The 7,927-nt window shown below is 46.4% G+C and overlaps 1 non-coding gene across 1 annotated transcript; it reads right to left on the bottom strand.

Moving 5' to 3' along the window:
* Positions 1-1,240: 1,240 nt before the first annotated feature.
* Trnas-cga lies at positions 1,241-1,315 on the bottom strand. The gene has a single exon. It is a non-coding gene; the product is annotated as a tRNA-Ser (tRNA).
* Between the last annotated feature and the right edge of the window lie 6,612 nt (positions 1,316-7,927).

Below are 7,927 nucleotides of genomic sequence, written 5' to 3'. Positions count from 1 at the left end.
ATCAGGGCTCGCACAGAAAAATTTAAGTAATCACGTAGGTGTAGACGTAGATGTGGATGTAGCAACAAACAGAGAGTCGACAGTTCACTCACTGATGCAGTATGGGCGTCTATTCCAACCATACCTGTACTTGAGAATGGCGCAATAGTCAAAACAAGCTAGTAGTAAGGAAGAAGCACTGCTAATTAAACTATGTGCTGCTTGGGTATGATCATTCATTATAAAAATTTTGTATCTGAGTTTTTGTAGGTATCTGATGATGGATAAATTTCGAAAGGGTCATAAGAGCAATATTGTCATTCCTTACCGTGTGTTTGACCTTTACCATTGTGACCCAGTCAGCCTGAATGCTGAACTTCTGTTCATGTGATCGTTAGAGACGGAGCACAAACTCGACTTGCGAAGAAGTCGTGGTTGGCAAATTCTCTTCCACGAGACCCATACCGCATGAGGCCTCTGAGCGGGACGTGGAATTGCCTTAGACTGCAGGCTCCGGATGATTTGGCTTCCAGTCACACTACGGACATCTCTTTTAGCTCAACCTTGGCTTCCTGAAATCACTTCAGGCGAATGAAGGCTGTGTTCCTGTAATATGACCACGAACAATATCCTTTTCTAGCGCTGTCCAACTGCACTAGTTTTCCTGTACTAATGACATCGATATCGAGAAACCCTTCAACTATTTGCTTCTTGCACGTGCAGTCACGCAAAGCGGCGCTCGTCAAAGCCATTTACCAGCAGATAACTAGCAGTGGAGCATATAAAAGTTCTGGAAGATGTTGATTGCACTCTGAGGCAGTTCGCTGACGATACGGGTATCGAGACGGATACCGCGTTGTTCTTATATCTACCTCTACATCTACATGACTACTCTGCAATTCACTTTTAAGTGCCTGGCAGGGGGTTCTTCGAACCACCCTCGGACTATTTCTCTCTAACAGCGCGTGGGAAAAATGAACACTTATCTTTCCACAAGACCTCTGAGTTCTCTTACTTCATTATGATGATCGTTTCGCCCTATATAGATGGAAGGCGACAAAATATTTTCACATTCTGAGGAAAAATTTGGTGACTGAAACTTCGTGAGAAGATTTCGCCGCAACGGCAAACGCCATTGTTTTAACGATTGCTATCCCAACTTACGAATCATATCCGCGACTATTATCTCACTTCCAGAATGAGATTTTCACTCTGCAGTGGAGTGTGCGCTGATATGAAACTTCCTGACAGATTAAAACTGTGCGCCAGACCGAGACTCGAACTCGGGACCTTTGCCTTTCGCGGGCAAGTGCTCTACCAACTGAGCTACCCAAGCACGACTCACGCCCCGTCCTCACAGCTTTACTTATGCCAGTACCCCATCTCCTACCTTCCAAACTTTGCAGAACCTCTCCTGCGTGAGCGGGGCCTGAGTCGTGTTTGGGTAGCTCAGCTGGTAGAGCACTTGCCCGCGAAAGGCAAAGGCCCCAAGTTCGAGTCTCGGCCCGGCACACAGTTTTAATCTGCCAGGTAGTTTCACTATCTCACTTATAATACAAAACGACCTGCCAGTCTTTGAAGTTTTTCGATGTACTCCGTCAGTCCTACCTGGTAACGATCCCACACCGCCCAGCACTACTCCAAAAGACGACGGAAAAGCGTAGTGTACGCAGTCTCATTACAAGATCTGTTGCATTTTCTAAGTTTTCTGCCAATACAATGTAGTCTTTGGTTTGCTTTCCGCACAACATTATCTATGTGATCGTTCCGACTTAAGCTGTTTGTAATTGTAATGCCTAATTATTTGGTCGAATTGAAATCCTTTAAATTTGTGTGATTTATGGTGTGTTCGTGTGGACCACCTCACACTTTTCCTCATTGAGAGACAATTGCCACTTCTTACACCATTCAGATGTCGTGTATAAATCCTGCAATTGGTTTTGATCTTTCAATGACTTTACTGGACTGTAGATGACAGCATCATCTGCAAACGGCCTGAGAGGGCTGCCCAGATTACTTCCTTGAATGCTTTTGTAGACTAGGAATAACTGAGGGCCTGTAACACTTCCTTTTGGAACACTGGAAGTCACTTGTGCTTGGCTCGATGATTTTCCGTCTATTACTACGTACTGTGACCTTTCATAGAGGAAATCACGGATCCAGTCACACTGAAGTGATAATCCTTGCAAAACGACAGGAGGTGATCACCGCTTGGTCCAATGTCTTACATCTGACCATCGATGTAAAAAAGAGTTAGGGCAGTTTTGATACTGTTTGCTGGTCTTATAGCCTTGTCTGGCTGAACTGACGGGGAAGATTCAAAAAAGACCTGTGCGCTACATCACGAGTTTAATGAGCATGACACTAAATGGATGAACGAGCTTCATCGCATAAAGTCCGTTTCTCACAATTTCGGAAGCCTTCATTCCAGTACAAGAAAGAAACCTCCGTGTAACCTACATCGCTCGTGATATCCAGGAGTGATAACGACGCAGGAATTCGCACGTATCCAGAGGGACACCGGCTGTCTTCTTTCCCACGCACACTATGCAGTTCGAAAAACTAAAGAATGGAAGATTAGAGTTCAATGTCCGACGATAACGAGATGACTAGGCTCGAGGCAAAAGCTCGGCTTACCAAACTAAACTCGACACCCTCAGTTCTTTAAAGAATCGAAGCCCCATGAACAAAGCGTTTTCAAACGTCTGGTTACACTGAGTTGACAAACGTCATGCGTTACCTGCTAATATCGTGTCGTGCACAAACTGACCTCTTGATTACGTCTCGTAATAGTTCGAGGGGGGTCTAAATGACTCGTCTCAACTGTCCGGAATATTCCTCAAACAATATGCGAACAACAGTGGCCCGGTGACGTGGCGCTTTGTCAGCCATATGAACTCCATCGTTGTGGGGGAACATGAACTACATGAACGGGTGCAGATGGTCTCCAAGTACTCGAACATAACCGTTACCAGTTAACGATCGGTTCAGATGGACTAGAGGTTCTATGCGCTTCAGTCCGGAACCACGCGGCTGATACGGTCGCAGGTTCGAATCCTGCCTCGGGCATGGATGTGCGTGATGTCCTTAGGTTAGTTAGGTTTAAGTAGTTGTAAGTTCTAGGGGACTGATGACCTCAGATGTTAAGTCCCATAGTGGTTAGAGCCATTTGAACCATCTGACTAGAGGATCCAGACCATTCCATGTAAACACAGCCCACATCGTAATGGAGCCATCAGGAGCTCGCACAGTGCGCTGCGTAGCTTCGTGGGGTCTGCGCCACACTCGAACCCGACCGCCAGCTCTTACTAACCGAAATCGGGCCTCAACTGACCAGGTCACGGCTTTCCAGTCGCCTAGTGTTCAACCGATACGGTCGCGAGTCCAGGAGAGGCGTTGCGGGCATTATCGCCCTGTCAGCAGCGGCACTCGCGTCGGCCGTTTACTACCGTAGCCCCTTAACGTCAAATGTCACCGCAGTGTCCTAAATGATACGATTCGTCGTACGATTCACGTTGATTTCTGCGGCTATTTCACGCAGTGTTGCTTGTCTGCTAGCACTGACAGTTCTTTGCAACGCCGCTGCTCTCGGTCGTTGAATGAAGGCCCTCGGCCACTGCATTGCCCGTCATGAGAGGTAATGTCTGAAATTTTATTAGTCTCGGCCCATTCTTGACGCTGCGGACCTTGGAATGTGGAATTCCGTTATGATTTCAGAAATGGACTGCCCCATGTGTCTAGCTCCGACTACTATTAAACTTTGAGAGTGTGTTAATACCAGTCGTGACGGCATAATCATGTCGGGAACCTTTTGACATGAGTCACCCGACTACAAATAACACTTCCGACAACGCACTCCCCCTTTATACACAGTGTACACAATATTACGACCATTTGTATTTGTGCATGTGGCTATCCCATGACTTTTGTCACCTCGCTGTGCTTTACAAATGAGTTAACTTCTTAAATAGTTGAAGTTAAACATGTAAGTAGAACAGGTGTGAAATTATTTTTGTAGTCTGTTAGCAGTCGCTAATTGCTTTCATTATCAAAGGGTGGACGACTATAGTTTGGGTAATTTACGCTCAGTTTTTAGCAGACACTAGCTTTTCACCCATCTCAATTTTTATGACATATCTGCTGAACTATGAGGCGCTCAATGATGTAATTTTGAAGATACATACACTAGTATATGTGGATAGTGCATGCAAAACGAGCCGCGAATAGAGTGGATAGGAACGAACTATTAAAATTAAACCTCTCCTGATGATGAAGTTCTAATGCGTGAACAGCGGAAATTTAGTAAACGATGAACTCATTGTTTTTCTTTCATTGTTCAATGGGGAGTGTAATCCCGAAAAAGTTTCTTTAAGGTTTTAAATTATGTGTGAAGTTTGTTCGAATCGCTAACTGCTCTCATTCTCAAATACTGGATGAATGTTATCTGTACAATTGCGCACCGTGAGATGCGTTGCTCCAAGACATACACATACTTTCTAGCTGTTGTATTGCACTCGCCTTGCATATAAGAATATATCTCTTAATGAGTAGATTGTGACAGCATTTTAAATTTTTAAATTCGGTCAATAATTACATTTGATTTTTGTTGTAATTTGAATCCGATAAATAAGCAAGCTGCGACTAGAGCCGTGAATGTGTGCCAGGCTATCCGTTTTGTAATGGATTTCGGGAAAGAAATCTAACGGGTCCTTAAACAATTTAGAGAAACCACGGAAAACCTAAATCTGGATTTCCGAAAGTCGTCCTCCTGAATGCGAGACGAGTGTGCTAACCACTGCGCCATCTCGCCCGGTTGCAGAAAGGCGGCTACGAAGTCAGTCTGGTGCACAATGCACTCTCCGCCACGCACTCTTCTGTGACTTGCAGAGGGTGGGCATATGAGGCCAGTGTATAAGCATATCTGATCTAGCGCGTTAGTTCCACGTACCCATTCTCGCTTACACGGTGCACAAAAAGTTAACTGCCTTGCGGCGCTGATTTCCAATACAATTACCGACAGAGCACGTTCAGAAAGTATAAGGACACACTGGCCGTTTTTGAATCGTGTATAAAAAACGCAGACTGTCACAAGCAACGAGCAGTTGCGGTCTAGGTGTTTTAAATTCGTTGTACAGATCAGCTTTCTCGGGGAGGTCCTTGCATTAAAGTCCAACCGTTTTTCGTGAAGTTAGCCCGCTGTTTGGAAACAGCTAGATTCCTTTCCAAAAGCTGTTAAGCGACGTGGCGCGGTGCTGTTTTTGTATGGTCAGCGCTAGACACAATTTCATTATCTATCCACGGCGCCAAAGTTGCTACTGCCATTTTGTCCTTAAAAAAATCTCGCATTTGAGGAGTATGACGCGAGGAAATATTTCATTACTGAAAACGTCCATAAAACTGTGTTCTCATTTGTTCCTTATTTTGTCAACTGGTGTCAATGTTACTCGTCTGACAGATGAAAGATACTGCCACAGTGTTGCTTACTACACACATACTTAAGATAAGAAACCGACACACCACTGTGGAATTATTGGAATGGCATGGAAATCGTGTATGTGTATGTACAGGCAAACAAATGATTACAGTTCCAGAAAAATTGGATGATTAATTCAGCAGAAAGGACTTCAGAAATTGGACAAGTCAGTAACACGTTGGTCTAGCCATGGCTCTCATGCAAGCAGTATTTCGGTGTAGCGTTGATTGATAGAATTGTTCGGTGTTCTCCTGAGGGATATCGTGCCTAATTCTTTCAAATCGTTAAACTCTCTAGATAGTTGGAGAACCTTGCAGATAATGTTTCAAACGTTCTCAATTTTGGAGGGATCCGGCGACCTTGCTGGCCAAGATAAAGTTTGGGAAGCACAAAGAAAAGCGGTGGAAATTATCTCCGTGTGTTGGCGAGCATTAGCTTGCTGAAATTCAAGGGTGACGCGGATGAAGACTGAAGGAACCCTTCTGTGAAATGAAATACCACCGCAGACCATGACTGCTGGCTGTCGGGTGGTGCGGCTGGCCACACCCAGGTCGGCCTCCCACCCCCGCGCCTCGCGACACGCCTCCGCTGGTCGCCGAGCCTCATGTCGAAGCGGGGCTCATCGCTGGAGACGGTATCCTACTCCAGGTGATGAGATTCCAGGCCGAAGACGTCCATGGAGATGCTCCAGACAGTGATGGGACACCAGCCTGACTGACGCCTGCCATATGGTTCGACTACCAGCAGCAAGTAGCAATGCGCCTGTAGTGTATGATTACACACGGACGATTAGGATTACAAACAGCACTATCCAAGCAATTAAGGTGTCAATATTTTCTCCTTTCAAACATTTCTTATGAAACACCGCAAGGCATCAGCATGCTGATGAACAAGGAGTTCTAGAGGTGACCGTATGCAGTAGAGATGGCTGCTCGCCGGCCGGTGTGGCCGAGCGGGTCTAGGCGCTTTAGTCTGGAACCGCGCGACCGCTACGGTCGCAGGTTCAAATCCTGACTCGGGCACGGATGTGTGTGATGTCCTTAGGTTTGTTAGGTTTAAGTAGTTCTAAGTTCTAGGGGACTGATGATCTCCGATGTTAAGTCCCATAGTGCTCAGAGCCATTTGAACCATTTGATGGCTGCTCGCCTATACAGACATGCGTATCTCTTTAGTTAGAAGAAAAATGGAACATGTAATGGATACTGACTAGCAGCAAGTGCACCCAGAGCCATCTGCCACGAAATGCTGAAGATAGATCTCTATTTACCGCAATACTAACATGAGTTGCGGCCACCCCTCTCTCCACCCCCGCCGCCACCGCTCCCCCTCCCGCCGCCTCTTCGAACTCAGAGCCGTGGTATGCTCTCGTCCTAGACACGGCAGGTGGATAACCTGTCAGGCAGAAGTGGATGGTAGGGAAGCAGCTACGTGACTTGTCATCAGAGTTCACGTTGCTGGGCATTGCATTTCTGCAGTTAGGCATTTGAAGTTTCCCGATGAAGGGGCGGTATCTTATCACAAATACATCACCGACGTAGAGGTTGTCTGTAGTTGAAAGTCGAGTGTTGTATGCGATGGAGCCCTCACCCACCAACCGCATTGCCCACCAACAAGACAGAATTCCAGATCCCAATTATCATTTGAAACGTCATTGCCTGCGCCCAACAATGTCCCAAGCAAGCCGCATGTTTGCAGTGTCTTCAAACCGTGTGGCCGGTTACCCCCTCGCCGCTGCTTACGATCCTCCACGCCCCCCACACACAATTCATTGTCCCAGCAGCATGCCCTGTAAGTGATGAAATTCGACGTCACAATAAACCCATTCGCTGGAGACCTATCGTCTTGCCGCGACGAAATGACTGATTTGCTGATATTGAACTCTTTGACACGGACATGGTGTACTGCAACTGCCTTGTCTGTCCACTTCCTTTCCCGGTTTCTCGCAGCCTGAGACTGATGCTACGCCGACTGCAGCCACCACACAGAACGAGGCGCTGCTGGGTGCCGCCGCTCAGCGGTTAGATGCGGGCTGACACGAATTCCTCTCCAGTGCAACCTCCGTCCTCAATTATTTGCTGCATGTATTCCAATCTCTCTTTTCCTCTACAGTTTTTGACCTCTACAGCTAGCTCTAGTGCCATGAAAGGCTTTCCCTGATGTATCATCATGATCCGTCTCCTTGTCAGTGTTTTCCACATATTGATTGATTGATTTTGAAAGGGGAGCTAAAACAGCTTAGGTCTGACCCGCCACTGCCCGCACCGAAACTAGGTTTATTGTGCGGTATCGCTCCCTGTATCCCTAGTAAAGCCAGCCAGTGCCCTTAAATAGTGCAAGGAGTCCCTCTACCAGTTTTTTGTTACACACAATCTCTTCAGGTCTAGTGGTCCCGAAGATTCTGTTTCCTTTACTCTCTGATGCCATGTATTCAAAGATTAGGTGTGATGCACTTTCTTCACCCTCATCACAGATCCT

This window comes from Schistocerca piceifrons, chromosome 8 (genome assembly GCF_021461385.2).
Source record: "Schistocerca piceifrons isolate TAMUIC-IGC-003096 chromosome 8, iqSchPice1.1, whole genome shotgun sequence".
Classification (NCBI taxonomy): domain Eukaryota; kingdom Metazoa; phylum Arthropoda; class Insecta; order Orthoptera; family Acrididae; genus Schistocerca; species Schistocerca piceifrons.
This window is presented reverse-complemented; position numbering and strand designations above follow the sequence as displayed.